Here is a 23279-nt window from a genome sequence, read left to right as displayed (position 1 = left end):
TCTATCTTCTCTACTGACTTGAACTTCGGTTCCCGAGGGCGTTCAACCTACCAGCACCTTGAGACATACCAATGATACATAAAGCACTATATAAATGCAAAGTAACATAACATAACATAACATTACCTGCGACATCGCAAGCAAAGCATTTTCTCAATACTCATAGAAGTGCCAGCCAATTAAAAAAGTAAGCAACACATCAAACTCCAGGCTCACCACCCTGGGGCTAGGGCTGACTGGCCTCTGCCTCCACCACCTAGCTGCAACTCCTACTCCGACCTCGACCAAGTTCCAAAGTAAAGTGTAGACACTGCAGCTGGCCCCCTGGCTGCATGCAGTGCGATATTGTGCCAGCAAGGGCGTTTAGGCTTGGCCGCTGCCTCTTGCCCCACGCCTGTGCATAGTGAGGGCACGTGCATAAATTACAGAATGTCACTGCTCAATCAATGCGCAGGTGTGGGCGAAGGCCGTGCGATCCAGCATCCTTGCTGTATGTGGTGCTCTGCGTTGTCTTACTTCCATGGCAAAAGCATTGCACCTGAGCTATCCTATTAGTGCTGCTTATTGTTTGGTACAGCACAGTGACAAAGTACGGAAGTGCTACATTAAAGACGTCAGTCAGCCCCAAAATTGTGCATTTCCTCTGCGCCCAAAAACGCTTATTCTAATTGCATATGCATACGCGTAGCCACCTGCGATTTTCAAAAGAAAAACTGCACATTTTCTTCAGCTCACCTGTACCCTGCACCATAAGTCTCAGAGCCCTGAAAAATCATGAGCTCCTCTAAAGCGGCCGGAATGTCGCAGTGTTTCAGCGATACTGTGCATGTGGGGCAAACTAAAATATGGTGACCATGTGCGTGTGGGGTGAAATAAAAATAACTACTGTGTGAGTAACTACGTAGCCGCGTGGTTATAAAGCACCCAAGGACATTGACAGGCCTGATAACACAAAAATTCGGACTTGCGCAATTGCCTTGTCCAGCGATAGAAGCACTGTAGAGCGTCATTCCACATGGCACTGTGCGATCCCCGCACTACAGGGTGCCTTGCCAATCAATCAAAAGACAAAAAAAGAAAAGTGATTAGCGAATCCCCTGAGCAATGGAAAGCGGGTCCAAAGCAAAACAGGCACTGGCAATACGAAAATGTTGGGCTTTTGTTCAGGCATGGAAAAGGATTTGCCTGGCACTGCTGTAGAGGTATTAACTGGCTATCAGGTGCCAAATGGTACGAGCACATTGCTATCTAATAGCACACCTGTATCCCTCTTAATTAACCCAATACTAAGCTGGTGACCACCGGGCACGCTGTCTTCAGTGTGTGTACCGTTTTCTTTTCGTTCATAAACAGAACGAAAATAAAACACTACACAAGCAACTCTTGGTCAGAGGCCTCCTTTCTAGGGGAGGGCCAGAGCAGTTTCTTGGGGGGGCATGGCCCCTCTGACCCCTCTGCTGGAGCCGGGTCTGGATAAAGGCTATACCCTTGACTGGCTAACAGACTTCAACTGTGACATCTCAATTATATCTAATGTGCCCTGCCCATGGTCAGACCATAACGTCATATCCTTCGTTATACCTACCAACAAACAACCCTCTATCTTGCTGTCAACCTCGCCAGCCACCCTGACAAGAAATGCCCGAAATATCACAGCAGCCCGCATCCTCCCTTGGCCTCTGACAGCTTACCAAGCCACGATAAACCTGCCATTATGGTGGATGTATACAACCGATCGCTCCTGCTCGCCTTTGAAGTGATAGCACCTCTGAGGAAACGTAATCGAAAGCCAATGGCCCATCTCAACTCATGGTTCACCCCTAGTCTCAAATCTCTACGCTCTACTAAGCGAGCAGCAGAGACAGCCTGGAAAAAGGACCCACCCAACATCATCAAATAAAGATCACTTCACTACCTTATCTAAAAGATACAAACAGGCCATTCTCTAAGCCAAAAGCTCTGCCTACAATGATAGAATTGCAAATGCAAATTCAGGCACTTAAGAGCTCTTTTCCATACTGCGAGAATGAGAATCTCCAGTTCGCCCTTCTGCCAGCTGCCCGAAAGACCCCAGCTGGTGTTCCAATATACAAAATGAGCTATTGGACAAACTCTCAACACTCCAAAAAAATTTCTAGCAAAGAAAAACAAACGAATTGCCTCTGATGCCTTACCAGACATAAAATCCTCACCTCCCACCCTCTACACCCACCAGTTCGAGTTCAACCCTGTCACTGAATTGTAGGTAACAAAAATCATCAAAGGTCTAAAACCTTCCAGATGCCAAGGAGAAACCTGCCCAGTCCCAGTCATTTAACACTGTGCATCAGAGCTTGCGCCATTCATATCAACACTTAAAATACTTCCTTCTCTACCGTTACAGTGCCTTCTAATCTAAAAGATGTTTGGGTCCTACCCCTCCTTAAAAAGCATACCTTAGAGCCAAACATCCCAACTAACTCCCCCCTATTACAACGGTCCCATTTCTACTCAAAACTTTGGATAGAGCAGAGTATTTACAGATACAAAATATTTGGAATCTGACCAAATTCTCGGGCTGCATCAATCTGGGTTCTGGCCCAGTAACAGCAGGGAATCTGCACTCCTAGACTTACAAATGCAAATAGATGAATTCAAAGACAACGTCAAACTAGCTCTCCTCCTCCTACTAGACCACTCAGCTGCCTTTGATCTGGTAGATCACAACATTCTCTGCCAACACCTCTCAGCAGCAGGCCACTTCTCCCCTAAAGCAACAGCTTGGATCTCATCCTTTCTCTTGAACAGAACAATGAGAGTATTCTCCACTTCTGCCTCGGCCCCTCCGACCCCAGTCACTTGTGGAGTCTCTCAAGAATCACGTGTCTCTCCAACGTTATACAATATCTTCAGGAAACCCCTTTTCGACCTCCTTGACACCCTCGGTAGCTCCTACGCTAACTATGCAGATTCCAAATCCTTTTACCCATCTCTGGCACCGATGACACTGACTCCGTTACACTGGGTATGGTCTATCAAACTATCCAGGACTGGATGGACATGCATTCTCTATGCCTCAACGATGACAAGACAGAGCTGCTCCTGATCGAATCTCATCCTCTACTAAACAAATTGGATGAAGCATACAAGTCATTCGTCACTGACGGTATCGCCATTCCAGTATCTAAAGAAGTTAAAACTCTGGGGGTATATCTGGACTCCTCACTATCTCTAACTAGACATGTAGACGCAATTGCCTCGTCTGCAGCATACACCACTAAACGTCATAGGCTCCAAATTAGACTATTGCAATGCCCCTTTCGCCGGAACCACTACCCGTAACATTAAGAAGTAACAGGTCACACAGAACAATGCGTTAAGAGCAGCCTTAAACATCCCTAAAAAAGACCACATATCCCTAACTAGATGAAACACATACTGGCTGCCCATCCAAGAACGAATGATGTTCAAAACTCTTACCATAACTCACAAATGCCTTTCAAACACTGCACTAACATATTTGTCACGAAAGTTCATCAAATCGCAATCTACCAGACCCACCCGGTCCAATTACTCACGCCGCAGGGGGTCTCAGCTTCCCAGCTGTGGCTGCCAAGCACTGGAATGCCCTTCCATTGCCTCTAAGGTTGCGACCTTCATTCAGGATCTTCTGAAAAATGTCTCAAAACCTGCCTCTTCTCACAAGACTTATAATCTCATGTCAGCTTTCAACCGTTTACTGGACAGATATTTGTTCTTTTTTAGTAACACATGGATAATGTAACTACTTGCTCTATTGCAAAGTATCCTTGTCTTTGAGAATGCACAGGACTGAGGGCACTCACTATTGTGTCTGGAACTCCAGGTTCAAGCTCTATTTACATCCTTGGCTCACGTGAAAAGAGACCACAATTTGGTCCATTTTGCAGCTTTTAAATGTTCTAAATTAATTAAAGTTTGGCATCCTTTGTGTTCTTTCTTGCACCTTAACATGAGCAGGTTCATCCTCTGCATACTCGTTCTTCTTCAGAATAGACAGCTGACCCCGTTTCTTGAATTTTGACTCCAGGCCAGGCAGCCTCGCCATGCAGCTCCATGAGCCTATTATTCTGGCTTCAAAACAGTTTTCTATTCCTCTATTCCCGCTTCATGGGTTCTGGCTAACTTAATTCATGATACCAATGTCCAGTTTCTATACAATGGCGTCTTCGCCTGCATTCTATTCACTACTTATAGCTGGCTTCTATTATGACTTGATCTACCTTGCGTTTCAGAGCCTGTACATTTATTGAACGGTTGTTCTCTGCAGTACTTCGTATACGTGTAATCTTCTTTTTTATACTTTGAGAGTACACTTGATCCTTACTTCGTCATTAGCCCTCTAGGATACATTATCTTCAGCCAGTGTCTCGAGACATCGTACACACTGACATCACTAGCTCTCCTTCTCTGCTCCTTTTCATATTCCTTCAAGGAGTTTCTCCTGCAGGTTATCATCACTTCAGGGGTACATTCCATAAGGTTCTCTTAATGGGTATCTTCTTCCAAACACTTGCTGCGGTATTGCCACAACAGCTGGTGTCAAACACGGCACGGTGTCATGTCTGCCATATACGGGAGTTAGGGGTGCGGCATCTCCTGCAGAGGTATACAGCTTCTCCTCTACAATATTAAAAACACTATACTGCAAAAGGTGGCAGCAAGACAAGTGTGCCCACCCGAATGGGAGCAGGCACAGGCACAGATCATAAATGATGAATAAGATCAGATTTTCCTTTCATAGATACAAGAGGTACAATTGAAAGAGCCCTTGTAATTATGATCCCATCCCTTGACCAATGCAGACAACAGGCCCCACCTGAATCGGTCAAATGGCCATTATGATCAGCATTCAGAAAAGCATGCCCAATTCCCGGGCATTGTGCTGGTTGCTGTCAGAGGAGATGCCAAAGGGCAATATGTGCACAGATAGGTTGACAGTGACAGCAGTTCAATCTGCACGACTCAGTAATAGCTGCACATTCACGCACCGGCAATGAGGATGGATTCCTGAGAGGTAAGAATGCTTCCTATTAAAGAATCATCCATCATCTAATCAGATTAAGGACATGTTATGGGAACAGGTTACCCTTTTTACCATTCGTGTGGATCTGTGGATGTCTTATGCACTCTTTCCTGCTGCCCCTTTGCATCAACCAGATACTACTGCAAATCTCACGTGCAATACTGCCCACATACAAATGTGGAATATTGATTAGAGGGTAGTTGGGATCCTGAATGTCTGGTAAGGAAGACTCAACAAGAAAGGAGATCCTGCAGTAGAACCCTGGCAATTAGTGATGTAGTGTTGTGTTGTGCTGCATATTGTACATCATGGCCAAGCAGCAAATACTGTAGGTCTGGTGTTAGATTGGTAAATAATAACAGACCAGACAGTAGTGAGCCTGATCATGGTAGCATGAACAGGCATGCTATGCATTCACACGGAACATCTGCCTGCAAAGTTGAGTGTTGGGGGCAACAGGTTGTTTGCAAGCATATTATGTTGGTCTGGTTGTTGAGACACGGACTGCACTCTGGTATGCAGCTTGCCTACAGGCTGACTGGGGATCTTAACGGGTCTCATCAAACGTGGCCGCTGACTCTGCCTAAGCTGATGCCAACTCTATTCCTGCCTCAGCTTCTCCAACATATTCAGCTCTGCTGCATCATCTGCCTGTGAGCATTGATCTACCGGTTCCAACAACCCAGCAACCTGGCTGATGGCCCACAGTAGGTCCCAGTCATCATGGACAACACTGCCCTGGTTCAGTGGTCTCCATCCTGGACAGTAGCAAGCAGCAAATCTTTTGATGAGACTTGTGGTGAGGGTCGAGGTTGACCCGACCATGCCCTAGTGCCTTCTGCGTACCCACAAGGAATGCTGAATACCTCTCGACATTCCAGGCTGACCTCCTAGTAAGATGTCCTTTTCCCCCTCCTCCTCCTCCTCACTTGTCCATCTCCTATACTGAGCACCTGGTGGCACCCCCCAATGGTCTACTGGGAGACTTCTAGATACCTATCAGATGATTGGAAGACACAGAGTAAGACAACAGTCACAGTGTTCCCATGGGCCCTGCCACACCCATAATAACAGACCAGTGGTGATTACCTGCACCTCGGTTAAGACTGAGGAAAAAGAAGATAAACAGGAAGGCCCCCTCCTTCTACATCAAGTGAACAAGAGAGCAGCATGTGAGGGGCCAGAAATGCAAGACAAACCCAAAGGTAAAGTTTTCTCAAAGTTTGCTATTTATTCAAAGTAAAAAGGGGTTCTGAAAAATACATAACTTTCCCTAAGTTAACAGAGAGGTCCCTGCCTAGCAAACTAAAACTAATGAAAAATGACCTGGGGTCCCAAACACCTCTGCATGCACATGCAATCAAAGTATACAAGGAAATTGTGGCTGTCTTTTGATTTTTTTAAAACTGTTTTGTAATTCAAACTCAAATGTTTCTTGTGACTAGGGTTGTATTCCCTTCCCCTAGATCAATTTAGGACTCCTCAGATTATAGTTCTGTTCCAACAAAGTTCTGTTCAAAGAAATAGAAACGTCTTTCAACCACAGTCTTCTTGAAGAAATAGCAAATGTCCTTTTTACCACCGTTGATTGATAGTTCAAACAACACAATATCTTCTACAATATCCCTTGTGCAAGAATGATTGACTTTCTCCCAAAACACAGGTTTCTTTTGTCAACAAAAAACGTCTTCTTGTCAAGATAGCACATTACTCTTTCTCAAGACTTCTTCTTGAAAATAACACTCTTTTGACAGGATATCAAACAACAACTTGCTTCATTGATGCTATAGCTTGTCAACAAATGATAAAGCATATGTTATTTTCAAGTTCTTTCCACAACTCTTTCTACCACAAAAATGTCAAAGCATCAACTTCTTTCTTGGTTCACTCGCCTGCCAGGACTAACTACTATAAGCTCTTTCCTGGTATAATTGTCTGCCAGGAAGAAAACTCCTACCATTCACTTCACACTTGTTGGTTTGATTCCAGTATTTTCCACACCAGTCTTTCGGCGTGGTTTCACAATTTCTCGACTGTTGGTATAGTGAGATACAAGCTTCTCCAAACCTATATCTCTTAAGAGGGAACTTTTGCTTTGGTTGTTTTATTAAGTGTCTCTTACAACCTCGTGACTGTTAGTAATGCTGGTTAAGAACGTTTCTCAGGGGTTGTCTTGATCTGTCATTCCTGTAGCTTCTTGGTTGTAGGCAATGATGGTTAGATGCTTTCCCCATTGGTAATTTGGTCAAAGTCTTTTGACAGCCACTTGGCTGTAGGCACTACTGGTTGCAACATTTCCCATTTTGGAGTTTGCCCAAAGTCTTTTGACAGCCTCTTGGATGGAAGGAAATACTGGTTACAACCTTTTCCCTCTTGGAGTTTGCCCAAAGTCTTTCTTCTTTGCCACTTATCTTCATTTCCTTTCATTAATTGGTATTTATTAAATACGTTCTGCTGGGATTTATTAATTGTTCGGCATTTAAAAGCATTAGGTTGTGACAGCTTTCTTTCGCGGAGCGCACCGGTGTCAGCATTCACTCTCTGACAACTCACCGGTTGTTCAAGACAGCCAGTGATGTCATTTCACCAAAATGCCAGGAGTAGCAGAAGTGACATCACACGACCCTTGACCTCCCTGATGACATCACATGAAGTGATGTCATTTGACCCCACCCGAAGTCACATCATGGGAAGCAATGGAACACGACCTTTCACCCCTTGATGAAACAGGAAGTGGCATCACATAGCATTGTTCCTAAGTACACTACAAAAAATATGGCAACAATATCACTATAATGTGATATTCATTTCATAACAGAATTGATCACCATATGTATCATTAATATCAGTGTGTATATGCCCATATTACCAAATTACTGTGAAGGCAAGCAGACACCCAAGGCCAAATGATAATGATGTGTTATTATATGGCACTTACGCTTAAGCGCTTTATATAGAACAAATATGCATACAATATCACCCAACCTGTGTTGGTACTCATTTATCGACCTCAGAAAGATGAAAGGCTGAGTTGAGGTGTTTAAGAACAGACTCAATCAGTGACTCACCCCCTGAAGTGTGCCTGAAATGAACCTTTTATGAGTCTAGCAATTATTGTATAGAATTCCAGAAAGACAAATTATTTGTTATTCCTATTCTTTCTTATTTAGGGTCACTGCCGAAAGTGTTATACTTGTGGAACCCCCTGTTTTTTTAAGAGGCCTGAACAAGAAAGTCAGCCACCCCAGAAACAAAGAACCACATGACGCTGGAAACAGTCCAGGAGCTTACATTTTTTAAAAAAATAGTTTTACGGGTAGCAAGGGAGACATCAGGGGTAGCAAGGGAGACCTCAGGCGTCACAGTTGTGACCGCTTGTGACCCCCAATTGACGTCCCTGGCGATGGTTCCCTCTGGAGGTCAAGCCTTGCCACAGTTCTTTCGTCAATCAATCTGTCTTCTGGCCCACTTCGTCGAACCTCGGATAAGTTGTGCAGCAGTCTCCGGGAGCAATTCCAGCTGCATTGATCTTCTGTGGTTTCTCCAGTCTGCTTCAGGCTGCTTCAGTAATGCTTCTTCTTCACAGCTGTGCTACTTCTGAGCATGTCATCTTCCGCTGCACTTACTGTGCAGTTCTTCTGGTTTTCACCCGCTGGGGTAACTTCTCTTGGCGGGCTTCTCTTCTTGGCTGAACCTGCACTTGAGCTCCCTCTGCTACGCCTCTCGCACAAACACAAACTGCTTCTTCCTCTGCTTCATCTTCATCACAAGTACACAGCTGAGTTTCATCCTGGTATTTAAATATCCCGCTCTAGTGCTCTAATTGGAAGTGAATAGACTGCACCTTTGACTATTCACACTTCTGAGTCTCCATTGCCTCTGAGTTCCTCTACTTCGTCCCGGGACATTTGGCATTATGGGAATCGAAGTCCTTAGGAGAATGAGTGATATTAAGTTGTTCTCTTTTATTTTCAATTAAATTACATTGTTCTATAGACAGAGTCACCAGAGTAAGGGGAGCCTGGAGAAAGAGTCTGCAGTTTCACAATACAGTGAGTGGTTCTCTTTAGGACAGAATCACCACAACTCAAGGTTTTCCTCTTTAGTTCCTGGGCCTCTAAGGTACCGACTTGGCTCTGCTTAGCTGGTCCTTTATAACAGATTCCTTGAACCTTTATATTAGAGGGATTTGAACATTGATAGTATGCCAGTACATATCTGGGAATATTTTCCTCATCTTCAGGAGATGAATACCGCATCTCTCACCACTTCCCCTTGAAAGTCAGCTCCTCCCATGTGATGCTTCCCCTTGATACCACCCCCAGGTTTAGGATCAGGTAGCGGCTGCCTTCCCCTGGCCACATGAGAGGAGATTTTAGGCTGGGGTCTAGTGATGACTACACTGGATTCATCACAAACATGAGTACCAAAATAGGTGATAGCAATCTCACTCAATATTCCAGCTTGGTTTACTTTTAAGAAAAAGGCAGTAATTAGTAACTGTATCCTGCACAATTAGGGTGTTAGTTGCCACCTCTGAATGTAGGAACTACTGATGATGAGCGTCCACCATTTTGGACTGGGGCAGCATCCTCTTTGTAATAGTGTAATTGCATTTGGTGCTGGGGGTTGAGGAAGCTGAGAAGAAATTAAACAAACTCACAGCAAAGTAGGTGTCAGCATGCAGGGGGTGGAAGAGGCTTAAAAGAAAAGCGACAGGCTGTTTTCACGGAAAACCCTGGAATCAGATGGATCTCTCCCATGCCGGCGAAGATTTGGTGCAAGCCTCAGCTACGGCGAGTGAGAGGATCCAGTGGTTCACACAAGCTCGAGCTGATGACCATGGGCATGACGGAGTTCAGAGGCAGGTTGGAAAGCACTGCAGCCTGAGGAAGGAGGCTTGCGAAGATCAGGATCCTTCTCCCTTTTACCACCCAGTTCCAAATTTCCCTTTGCAGCTGGAACCTGCATGCCACCCTAATGACTGATCTGGATGTCAAGGCTGCCTCAATCTACTTGAGTGTGGCCATTCAACTTACTGGCTGGCCTCAGGTGTGCTCAAACACATTGGTACTTCACTTCTACCACTGCCTCCAGGCCTCTGATTCCATACATGCTCTGCAGCGCAAGGGCCTTCGCTATATGCTGCCTTAACAGTGTTTGGGGTGGTGGTCCATGTGCTGTGGAAAGGAACCACCAGTGATGTTCCAATTTCCTACTGCAGAAATGCCTCCTCAGATCCTTCAGCCACTTCCTTAGAGCACCCAGTCTGCACAGGTGGGCTGCCACCATGTTGACATTGGAACAGATGGTCTCCCAGAGCATGGTGGGGCTTCCATTATTATTGGCCTGCAGACGTGCACCTCTTCTCTCATATTGGTGGATGGGCAGGACAGGTTATCCTTGAAGAACATGATGTTTCACATGTTCTAGGGCATGGGCTGGGGGAAATAGCGTAAACAGTCAGGGCAAGGGGAGGGGGCATAGAGGACAGCCATTAGTCAGCAACATGTGGGGACACAGATAAACAAGAGTGGCAGCAGATGCCACACATACACAGCCGGAGTTGTATTCCAGTGAAGGGTGGCAGCAATGCAGAATAAACCAGAGTTCCAGGCAGAATAGTTTGCTGGGAGCTGCAGGGTGATAGAGGGTAATGTATCTCACTTATGTGAAGAACAGACTAGAATAGACTCTGCTAAAAGCATCTTCCTTGGCCTGACTGACTACAACAAATCCAGGACGCAACAACAAGACTTCTACAAAGACTAAACAAGAGGAAACACATCCCGCTGGCACTAAGATCACTACACTGGCTACCAGTCAAGGAAAAGATCTATTTCAAAACAATCTGCATTCTTCTCAGAGCAATTCATAGCCAGGGAGCAGAATTCCTGTAAGAAAAAATCTCCAACTACAGATCAAACTGAACCCTGTAGTCTAATGATGACATACCCCTTGAAACCAAACATTATTCGAACATGGAATATGGTGGATCAGCATTTTCTAGCATCTCAGAGAAACTCTGCAAGTCCCTGCCCAGTGGAATACGCACACTAGAGGAACGCCTGACCTTCAGGAATGCAGTAAAACATATAACTGACAACCGCACACTAGGTTTCAGTTAGCCAATAAGATACCTTTGTGAATCCGACTTAACTCAATGCCATGAAAGTTTTTCTCTCTTCCCCCACTAATCCATACTAAAACCCTCTATATTCCTGCAAGCATACCATGACCAAACCAACTATGCCATGCACACAGAACACCTATAACAGCCCCCTGCTCTGACACTGAACAGCAGAACACCACACCTCCTCCAATAACTCACACAATCTCAGCGCAGCCAATGCATCCATGCGCATAACAGGCGTACAAGGCCTCCCATATGGACACAAATACCTTGCATGCTCACCAATCCTGACCACCTAGAAGCGAACTCACGCAAAGTGACAACATTTTGACAATGTAATCAAGGACAAGTTCCTTGTTTGTCATCAACAGATGTGCCTATGAGTCTCAAATAGTTAACGCACCTGCTCTCAGTAATAAATTAGATTAATTGTTCATCTGTTTCTGTGCAAATCATATCTTAGGTGTAGCAGTCAATTATTTGCATTCAGGATCCATATTGTAAAGATGTCATGTATCTGACTATATGTTCTACAGCCGTAATGTCAGAATGCAGTTTATTAAGCTGGTTGACTTCTTTTTAATGACGGTTGCTAATGCCTGATGACATGACACCGATTTCTCAATTGGTTTCTTCAATGTAGTCTAATTGTAGCCTCATTGTATTAATAGATCATGTATCTGCTCCCCAGTGTTGGTATTCCTTGAATATCTGATGATCTGTTTAGTTCCTAAAAAAACCTGAGAGTATAACTGCAATGTAATGGTGGTGCTTGGATGCATTGACTTGGCATGGAATAAATAATTGTTTTCCAGTGTAACTCAAATGCTATGTAGTCAGTACTGATGTCCATATATGATACAAAGACGCTCACTTTTGTAAGGACTTATGGAAGAGGTACATTTGAAAATGATATACACATTGAAATTAAGAAATGTGAGGCATTCAGCCAGATATTCCAAACTGGAGTTCCATGCAACAAATATAATTAAAATAGTGGGTTAAAATTAGCCCTCATTCATTTCAATTTATCACTATCCAGAAGCAGTTTTTGCACCCATTTTTCAGTGAGAATATTTTCAATTTCGGGTTCCCATTGTGCTCCCATAGAAGTTCCTTTAATGTGTTTGTAAAACCTTTTTTCAATTGAAAGTAATTGTCAGGAATGCCGTGCATTCTTGGAGAATCTACCCGCACTTGAAGCTGCCGCGTGCCACCCCAACATGGTGGATATATCCACCCACTTTCTGTATTGTAGGCACACATAGCTGGATGCAACTCTGATGCATTCCCAGAAAAAGAGCCTGCGACAGCTCTGAAGCTTCCTGTATTAACAATCTTTTCTTCAGAGTGGACGCTGTGTTTCCCGTGCAGTGAGTCCTTTAGCGCATGTGCTCATTTCCTTCTGACTTTGTGTTCTTCCTCCTTCCTTGTTCTTCTTTGAGTGTCTTGGGCCTGTTTCTTCCCCATTCTCGTACCCATGGTAATTCCTACCCCAGGTTTCTTCACCATACTTAATGGCCTCCGGATGCTCTCGGGCTCATCCCGCTGGACCATTCCATCTTGCAGTTGGCTCCCAGTTTCGTTCTTCATCTAGAGGATACCTCAGGGTCAATGTGCTTGCCTTGGAAGCAAGACGAGCGGAGCAACACAGGTTTGATCCCCTCCACAGGTCTGTGCTTAGGAACCTCTCTGTATTAAGCACATTATAAATAACCAATTACAATTTACTTCATCGTGTGAGGTTGTTTCTACAGATAACCATTTTCCCTCCTTACGCCTTCCTTTCTGGAGGTCGCCCTACTGGAAGTGTTACAACTCCACTTGAGTCAGAGTGGCTTCTGGGAGAGAGAGAGAAGAGGCCTTACCTCATGCATTCAGGTTGACAGCATCATGTCGGGTATGTCCCTGGAGACTCTACCGACACTGGAAGCCGTCATGTCCCATCTCAATTTTGCAGAAGCGCTCACCCACGTTCCATGTCACAGGCACGCAATGCTGCATGCAACGCTGAAACATTCCCGGAACAAGAGCCAGAAGCATCTCTGAAGCTTCATGTCTCAACACTATGCACCTTAGAGCTGATGATGTGTTCCCGTTTCTTGCAGTGAGTCGTTTAGACCCTGTGCTCTTTCCCTACCCTGCTCTATGTTCCTACTCCTTCGCGGTTGGGCCTGTTTGTATCTCATCCTCGCACCCATGGTAATTCCAACCCTAAGTTCCTTCCACCATAAATGAGTGGCCTCCAGTTGCTCTCTGGAGCTTTTGATCTTGCAGTTGGCTCCTGCCTTCGCTCCACATCTGCTTCCTCTTGGGAGGTTTTATCTACACACACCTGTTTTGCCCTTCTTACACCTTCCTTCCTGGAGGTCACCCTACTGGGAGTGTATCACCTCCACGCCAGTCACAGTTGCTTCTAAGAGAGGCAGGCTTTACCTCGCGTATTAAAGTTGGCAGCGTCCTCACAAAGTAAGGCCTGGTGCTGACAATAATTATTTTTCAGGGACAAAACTCAAAAGTAATCAAAATGTGTGAATGTACTGATATGTTTTTGATCATCAGGGCTTCTCTTGTAGCAGTAATGGCATCTTTGCCGTGTGTATTGTGGTATTTGCTCACTACCCCTACTGTAGTTATAACTAATTCATTATTCCAAAAAAGTAATGATTCAATGTTATTGATAAAATCCATGGTTGCATTAATGTAACATACTCAAGGTTCTACCAACCTTCCAGGTGTTTGAGTATATATTTTAGCCAACTATATGACTGTATTAGATGATATTTTGCCCAATTTCACACATATGGACACATCTGCTTTTATTATAGAAGTTATGTCATCAATACGATCATAATTCAGTTTTAATCACTTGCCTGTTCGCACAGTTCTCTTAAAGTCTCAGGTCTACATTGTTCCATGTCCATTATCATAAACCCTCTGCTTTTAGCAGCTTTTTTAAAATTTCTCTCATGTTAATGCATTTAAGCAAGGCAGAGGAATACTTGCGGGTAGGAGTTGGTCAAGGTTTGAGCAGGGTGCTGTATCCCAGTATTTGCCATTAAGAATGCTGGCTGCTTTACCCCAGAGACTATGAAGTCAAGACGCACTCTGGGCGCTATATGCCTGAGGGTGAGAAGTTGAGAATCAAGCAGACGCTATATCTCCGAGACTGGACAGTATTTAGGGATACTTAGGGAAGAGCCTTCCCTAGGTTAGGTTCTGAAATCCACTTAGGCACCCTCGGGCCATCCTTTTATGTTTGTGAGGAAAAGCGATTCTAAAGGGGGGAATAGTAGGGGAGTTCCCGTTCCTACTGTCCCTCCACTTCTTGAACTATTCATCCTGGTACATTTTAGTATAGCTGTCTAAGCCCTACACAAGTTCATCTAACCAGATCCAGCTGCTTACGAGTAAGGGGGTTGAAATATACTTTTGCCTGTGTTCTGTTTGCCTGACATTGTCGCAATACACATCTGCAGCCCTTGACAGTGTGTATGGCTATCTGATGTATGGTATGGTATGGTAATGTTTATTTGTATGGTGCCTATACACAAGGCAGGTGTTTCAGAGCGCTCGAGGAGGGAGGGAACAAGGGGAAAAAAACAACAGTCATTCAGAGGCCTTGAATTTCTGAACGATACAAGTCTGCATAGGCAGATTAAGTGCATATAATACAAGTAACAGTGCAGATAACAGCAAATAGGTCTGACGACAAGTCTGCAGTTATTCCAAGTGCAGTGAAGCCCCACCATGCAAGTAGGGGAGACAGGGAAGATAGAGAGATGATCTGGAAGGCATGACGGTACAGGAGAGTGGAGTGGGAGAGGGGGTTTGGAAAATCCAAGTGCACCCAGTTAATCAGAAACTGGGTAGGTGCAGAGCGAGTGCCATTCTCGTGGGTCATTGACCAAGTGCAGTACGAAGGAGGCAGGTGCAGGCCTGGAGGCAAATGCGAGAGGACTGGCGAGAGTGCCAGGGACCTGTGATACTCTGAGGTACACCAGGCGGTGTACACCAGGCAGTAAGCAAGCTGTGTGGAAAAGGAGGGAGAGAGGGATGAAAGCAGAGAGAGCGGTTAGCAGGGTAGAGGGTGAGAGAAGGAAGAAGAGAAGAGGAATGTCTTAAGGAGATTCCAGATCTTAAGGAGATCAGGCTCAAGACAGAGGGCGGCAGGGCGGCTATTCCAGAGGGAGGCCCCTGGTGAGGATAAACATCTACCTCCAAATCTCTGCTTGGAGAACCAGCTCTCTCGCAGAAGGTTGGAGGTAGATGAGCGGAGGGCTGGGGAGGGACAGTATTTAGGTAGGTATACTCAGGACCTCCCACCTCTTCCTATATATAGGGCCTGCTTGTCCCGTCATTTACTTGTCGTCCGTGTCTTCATGTTAAGCGCCCTGATGCCGGCAGGCTGCGCGGCTATATAAACACATAAACATAAACATCATTGCAGATAGTTAGGTCCCAGGCCCCAGAGAGTCTTATGAACAATGCAGAGGGTCTTGAACTTGATCCTTGCAGCCACAGGGAGTCAGTGGAGGGATTTAAGCACCAGAGATATGCAGTCCCTGGTCATGAGGCCAAGAATAAGTCTTGCGGTTCTGTTCTGGATGAATTGCAAAGGGCACAAAGCAGAGGCAGGGAAGTATGGAACAACCACAGTCATTTACAGCTGACTTTTTTAATCACCTGTGGGCATGCATGGTGTGTGTGCACGGGCACTTTAAACTTCTGCAAATCTGCATGCATGCAGTAACTCCATGAGCATGCAGTTATCACAAAAAGCATATTCTTTATGATGTAAGATGGAAAACTCCAAAGAAGCATAAACACGTTATGGTATTTCAATGGGTTTTATATCACGCTCCACTACCATTTGTATAGTCTTCAGGCACTCTGGCGGATCTGAGGGAGGGGTGGAGTACGTTAGCGCGGAAAGATGAAAATTCAATGTAGATTTGCCGTTGCATTGATCTTTGCAGACAGGAGGTACCTACAGTTCTGCAGGAAGATCAGGTTCTTCTAGCTCTTCTGTGTCGGGAAGATAAAGGCTTTCAGGTCCGAAGTGGAGCATCGTATGGCGGTGGTTCTAGGATGCATTGGCTGGGTAAGTGGTGTGCAAGTTGGTGGTAAAGGGATAGCGGTCTGATATTTGATGCCTGTTGGGAGGGGTGTTCCATTGCTATGCATGGGATGCTTCGTTGGTATGCATACTGGGTATAGGAATGCATCATTTAAACATAGTGGAGGAGTCAGAGACCTTGATGGGCAAGTTGGTAAGAAGCGCAGACAATCGTTTGTTGTTGTTGCGATGAAAGTGAAGTGTGTGCGGTATGCTGGGCGAGTGATGGTTGTGGGAATTTTCGGGTGTTAGGTATGCAGAGATTTGAAGTTGGTTTAGTGGGGTAAACCGCATTTAGACTGTCCTGGACCCCAGCCCTGGGGTGCAAGCAAATGCACTGTGACGGATACACCAAGCAGAGATGTAATGCTGGTTATTGGGGGCTTCAAAAGAGTATTAACCGGTGACATGATGTCACTTATCCCCGACACTAGCAGAACAATGTTGGCTTGCTAAGCCTCAACATATATACTTTGACCCTTAATTATTCTTAAACTGATGTTTCGTACATGTACTGAAAGGCTCCTGGCTACTTTTGGCTAAAAAAGTGAGCTTTAAAGGTAGTTTTAGTGTGCTTAAAGCCCTTTTAATGTTTAGTAGTCCTGCTGCAGGCCCAAGTTACATTTCTCATGACTAGTGTGACCCACGCATACAATCCTTCAAGATTAACTCCTGAAAGCTAGAGAACCTCAGAATCAGAAATAATGTCGCTTTTTTTCCCTGACCTGTGCCATTCTCCAAAATACTCGTATTGATGACTGCAGACAAATTCCAGTTGCACTTGGATATAACTTCCTTATGGCATGCTGCATGAAGCAAGGCATGACGCCATCGCGCGCTCACAGAAGATCCTTCCAGTGTCTCTGCTCGAGCCGAATACACAATCCCTTATAGAGGCATGCGCACGCGGGCAGACAGCTCTCACGCGAGGCCTACAGAGGTTTGTATATGATTTCAAGCCATCAGAATCAGGCAGCGCGCCTTGCCCTGCACGTGGGGAGTGATTCGTTTGCGTGCAGCAGCCCCGCTACGCCGCACAACGGCGTGTTTTCGCTTCTCTCTGACAGCTGGGTAAACACCGCCAGGCCACTGGAGCCGCCATGGCTGCACTCTTGCTGCACCCCAACCAGTTGCTCGTCCATATTTCCATACTGTTTGTGCCTCTGAGTCACTTGATGAACTGCTGTGTTTCGGCGACTCTCCTCGCGCTCGGCGCCCTGCCTTGTTTCATATGCTGCTGGGCAGGAGTGAAATATGATTGGCAGGCAGCCATTAACTGTTTTAAAACGGCACACATCCCAGAATGCCGTCGGACTGTATTGATCTTGACACATGGCACGTTTGTAAAGGTAGTTTAGTTAGATTGATTTATTAGGTTTATAGAGCACACAATAACCAGACATCCAGATTCTCAGTGTGTGCTTGTGTGCCACAAAGAACAACGCCACATACACACCCTCATTCACAAATGAAGCACAGACAATAGGGCAACCGATTCACCCTGGGTATCCCACAAAGTAATCTAAAGACTTCAGAAATAAACATCGTTCATGACCGTGTTCCTTAAATATATTTTAGGCCCTTTAGGACCATGTTCTTGTACGAGTAGGACCTGAGTGTAATACTGAGGGGGTAGGGTTGCAACAAGTCTTGCATTTGGCTGCTTTGGGAGAGGATTCAGGACGGGCAGTAGCAGCTTTCCATAGACGAGCAGCTGCCTTTCACATGACCAGCTGATGAGTCGTTAGCCATTCTAGTTGATTTCTATGCAGGCCACAGTCATGTTGTCCTGGGGGGTGGGAGAGTAACACGGGGTGGATGAAGTAGAATGAGGGCAGCAGCAAAAGAGGCAACCCCCCAGCTGGGAACCGGCCTGGTATCTGGCGACATGCATTGCCATCATGTGAGTCCTGCAGGAATGTGCCCAGCACACTGAGGGCTCATTGTCCATACATGGCGACACAGATAGCTCTCCGAAGGTGCTGAGGTTCTGACAGGCGCTGTAAGGGAGGACCAAGATGCAGCGTCTACAACTGTGTTTCTTTCTATTTTGCATACTCACATCAGAAACCAGTTGAATCTGAGTGCACCCCCTTCAGAGAAGGAAGGGCATGCCGAGTGACAAAATGGCGTGTATTTTCATCAAAGGAAACAATTAAACCAAAAAATGAAAATATTTAATTGTGCTAACATTTAAAACTAGGCTTGTAACATACACCATGAAAACCTAAAATACCCATACACATTATTTTCTGAGAAGGTTATCATTCAAAGATGGACCGTATGGTACACTCCTATTGTACTTTTTTAAAATACCACTATAATAAATGGGAAGCAAGCAAATAGGATCAATGTTTTTTAGTTACTGCTTTGCATAAAATCATAGAGTGTTTTGGGAACATAGGAATGACCACAGATCTTCATATTTGACACATATTCTGCGATACTAAGATTGTATGCTTGAATTACGAAGTACATAACACAAACTGGGCTTTGTGCTCACTTCATTATTACAACATCAATCCTAACATTAAAGTGTTTGTAAGCATGAATAATATCTATGCATTCTAACAGGGTGATGATTTAGATGTGAAGATAACATGGCTGTGAACGTTGTCCTGTTTCTTGCTTCCAAAAATAATATTTCCTCTTTCAAAAACAAGCCGCCTTGCAGAACTCTTGAAGAGGAGGTGCTCCTGGGGCTGTGGGCATGACGAATCCCCAATGCACATAAATCTTTAAAGAATTATAAGTATGTGTAGAATATGATTTACTGGGCAGCCCCATGTAAATGCTCCAATGTAGGCAAGTGTGAGAGTCTAGACGAGTGGAGCTCCGTGTTTGGGACATACTGGTGGACAGAATTTGGCAATGAGTCTGAGGTGGAGGTCAGCACTCTGCACAGCCGCATTTACCAGTGGCCCAAAAGCAGAGTAAAAAAAAAACAGACCTCGTAGAATCTTCTTGATCAACTCGGCAAACTAAAGGAAGCACTTCTGACCAGGCACTCTGACTTACTTACATTTGGACAAAATCCAGTCAGGCCCTAACCAAGACTGAATCCAGGGTGAGCAGCAGCCGAGAATGAACCCAGACTGAATCAAGGGTGAGAGCAGCCGAGAATGGATCCAGACTGAATCCAGGGTGAGCAGCAGCCGAGAATGGACCCAGACTGAATCCAGGGCGAGCAGCAGCCAAGAATGGACCCAGAGTGAATCAAGGGCGAGAAGCAGCCGAGAATGGACCCAGACTGAATCCAGGGTGAGCAGCAGCTGAGAATGGACCCATACTGAATCTAGGGCGAGCAGCAACCGAGAATGGACCAAGACTGAATCAAGGGCGAGCAGCAGCCGAGAATGGACCCAGACTGAATAAAGGGCAAACAGCAGCCGAGAATGGACCCAGACTGCATACGGGGCGAGCAGCAGCCGAAAATGGACCCAGACTGAATCCAGGGCGCGCAGCAGCCGAGAATGGACCCAGACTGAATCAAGGGCGAGCAGCAGCTGAGAATAGACCCAGACTGAATCCAGGGTGTGCAGCAGTCGAGAATGGTCCCAGACTGAATCAAGGGCGAGCAGCAGCCGAGAATGGACCCAGACTGAATCAAGTGTGAGCAGCAACCGAGAATGGACCCAGAAAGAATCAAGGGCGAGCAGCAGCCGAGAATGGACCCAGACTGAATCACAGGTGAGGGACCCAGACTGAATCCAGGGTGAGCGGCAGCCGAGAATGGACCCAGACTGAATCAAGGGTGAGCAGCAGCCGGGAATGGACCCAGGCTGAATCAAGGGTGAGCAGCTGCCGAGAATGGACCCAGGCTGAATCAAGGGCGAGCAGCAGCTGAGAATGGACCTAGACTGAATCCAGGGCGAGCAGCAGCCGAGAATGGACACATACTGAATCAAGGGTGAGCAGCAGCCAAGAATGGACCCAGATTGAATCAAGGGCAAGCAGCAGCCGAGAATTGACCCAGACTGAATCAAGGTGTTAAACCGTATTCGCATATTACCGCCTTATTATGAATATTGGCCTAAGCCCTTTCACATTACAAAGAAAACCGTATCTGAAATGTTCTGCTTTTCGATCGATGTTGCCGACATTTTAAGAATCGTCCGTCATTTTGATTTCAATTCTTGTTTCTGTGTTCTAAAATGGTGGACTGTGTTTTCAACTTGCAGCCGAGCCAAACGACCTTTGAGTTCTGTTCATGTTTAGGCTGACCGAGAGAAGATTGTTTGACCAATATAAAGAAACCTTGTGACTCGAACGAACTGCCATGCAAGTGATGTCGGCAATCACAAGCCTCATCCACATATAAAAAATGAGACAATGGAAAACAAACCCAGATCGTGTGTTCTGGCTGAACTACATTGTAGCGATTCTTGGAACAAGGCTTACAGTGGATCAGAAAACCACCAAGCATCATTGTAACTTCATGGACATGCAAACTTGTTTAATTCCTTGTACAATATTGTAATATTTGTCATATGAACTGGGCACAAACTCTAGCCGGTAGCTTGGAGAGAGGCTGGACAATGTTTCAAAAATGGTATAAATATGTCTGTGTTTATATGTCCAGCACTTTCACCCCTCACTGTGTCTGCTGGTACACACTGCGAGGTGTTGGGAGCCAGATAGCTATATGTTTTGCTTTGATACTGTACAGTAATAAAAGATACTTGTATCTTTTCAACCCGTGATTGGCATATTTCATTTGTGGTACTAAGCCTCAATATTTCTTTGGTCTTTCAGATGGCACTCGAATAGGGACCCTCAAGATTGATGTCACCTCGCTGAAGAGAGGACGCGGCTATCGGACCGGACGCCACACCTCAACAGTTCTGCACCTTCCGATCCCTGAACGGTGAGCACGCAGTTTGAGAGGGGATCTTGACGAGGGTCCCCATATCGAGGCAGTCTGTTTTGCCAAAATCGCCAACCACGAGGGTCCTTTGTAATCCGATCGGACCTCCTTAGTCCTTTGTAATCAGGTGAGTTGAGTCATGACCCGATTCCTAAGTATCCTGATATTTGGTTGCAGATTTGTACTCGCGAGTTCAATCAATGCCAGGTAACACCAGTGATCTGATATGCCTGGGAAATTGTCTGCCTGTTTCAGGGGTTTATTCCGCAGGGACAGACAAGCTTTGGAATTTGGATGACCAGCGCCACAGGAGGGGTCACCGGCATATACTATGTACTGTAAGTACGGCATTGTTAGTATAGTATTCAACTATATTTGGCACAGACAAACTAGACATGCTTCCGAATTTCAGTGGCCAGTTCATGGTAGTTTTGAGATTGCTGGTATAGAGTATTTGGAGTCTATATTGTTAAAGAAAAAGGCTAGGCCTGCAGCATTTGATGTAATTCAGAATTGGAAAAAGGAAGCTATGCAGCAACTTAAAAGTATAGAGAAACATGCACGTCGTCACATGTCTAATTCAGAGAAAGCATTATTGTATGATCAACAGAAACAGTCGGAGTCTGTTAGAAATATGCATAGGGCTTTCCAACTTGGTGTACAGAAAATATATCCGTCGAAGGATTTCCATGCCTCTGACAAATTAATTGATAACATTTTAAATGAACGTAGGACTGTTACCACTACACCACCTCCCTATGTGCCTCTTCCTGCTGCCTTAACTCTTCCCGCTGCTACACCCACTGTTATTCCTGTTCCTCCTGTTGTAGCTCCTCCTCCAGTTGTTGCTCCTCTTCCTGTTGTTGCTCCTCCTTCTCATCTCTGCCCTTACCGCCAGTTGTTGTTCCTTTAACTCTGTCTTGACCGCCAGCGGTAGCATCTCCACTACCGGTTGTGCGAGATTTGTTTGAACTTTCTTTTCCAAGTGGTTCTGCTCCACTTGAAACAATTGAAGGGGCGAGTGGCAATTCAAAAGTAGTGACTCGTAGTACAGTTTCAAAAGCTAGAAAAAGCGAATTGTATGCATGGGCTAACACATGGATGGAAAAAGGTGACAAATCACCTGTCTTAACTGCAATTTCTGACCAAGAAAGTTTTCCCGAACAGAATATTTTTATAGACGGGATGGGAATCCACTTGGCTGAAATGTGGAATGATTTGATGGACATGGATATCCCACAAGGGTTGAGGGATTTGAATGTTTTAGCTTTCTGAAGGGACACTGTGGAGAAAGTACATGAGCATGTTGAGGGGGGTTTTGAGTTTAAGATTGGTTACAGAATGATGAAACAGACTCTGTATGTGGAGAAACGGTTTCTTCCTTCTTGTAAAGCAACGAGTGAAGAGACGCGAATTTGAACAAGGGATGCGCTTTAGATGGATTTCAGATGTTTCGATATCTCCCATGGAAGTATATGATACGTTTAGTCAGTATACTCCAGAAATGCAAAAGAAAGTGTTACAGGTAATGGTAGAGTACCTGCTGGATGGGTGTATGAAGAAAAAGATTTGTTGTCCCGCAGATTTGATTATTATTTATAAGAGAGCATTTTCACATGACACTGTTTTGACTACTTTGTCGCTCGATTTAGCTCTATCGCTTAACAAGCGTTCGGAGTTGCCTACTTCTCAATTGCCAATGAGAGAAGTTCCTCTGACATTTGTTTCTAAAGTGGAGATTCCAGCTGATGCCACAGCAGGCACACCAGCTACCACTATTGAAGCTCATTATGTTTCACAATGTGTTCATGACCCATTCTCTAGACAGGAAGTGAATACTATTAGACAGTCGATTGCAGATATTAGGAAAAATCCAACAATGTTTTATAAAAAAATAGAATCTGTCTTGCATTTGTAAGTTTTTACTCTGGGTGATATAGACTTGTTGGTCCCTGTGATCCTACCTGCTGATTTATGGAAACAGATTAGAACTGTAAATGATCAGGCAGGGCTGGGTGACAAATGGGTTAACTTGGTACGTATGGACGGAGAAAGGAAAGCTGGTGAGAGACCGCCACAGGTCATACTAACACTGCCAGACAGAATAGTAACTAAA

The sequence above is a fragment of the Ambystoma mexicanum genome, chromosome 6p (assembly GCF_040938575.1).
Source record: "Ambystoma mexicanum isolate Mex_15411 chromosome 6p, UKY_AmexF1_1, whole genome shotgun sequence".
NCBI lineage: Eukaryota > Metazoa > Chordata > Amphibia > Caudata > Ambystomatidae > Ambystoma > Ambystoma mexicanum.
Note: the sequence above shows the minus strand (reverse complement) of the source record.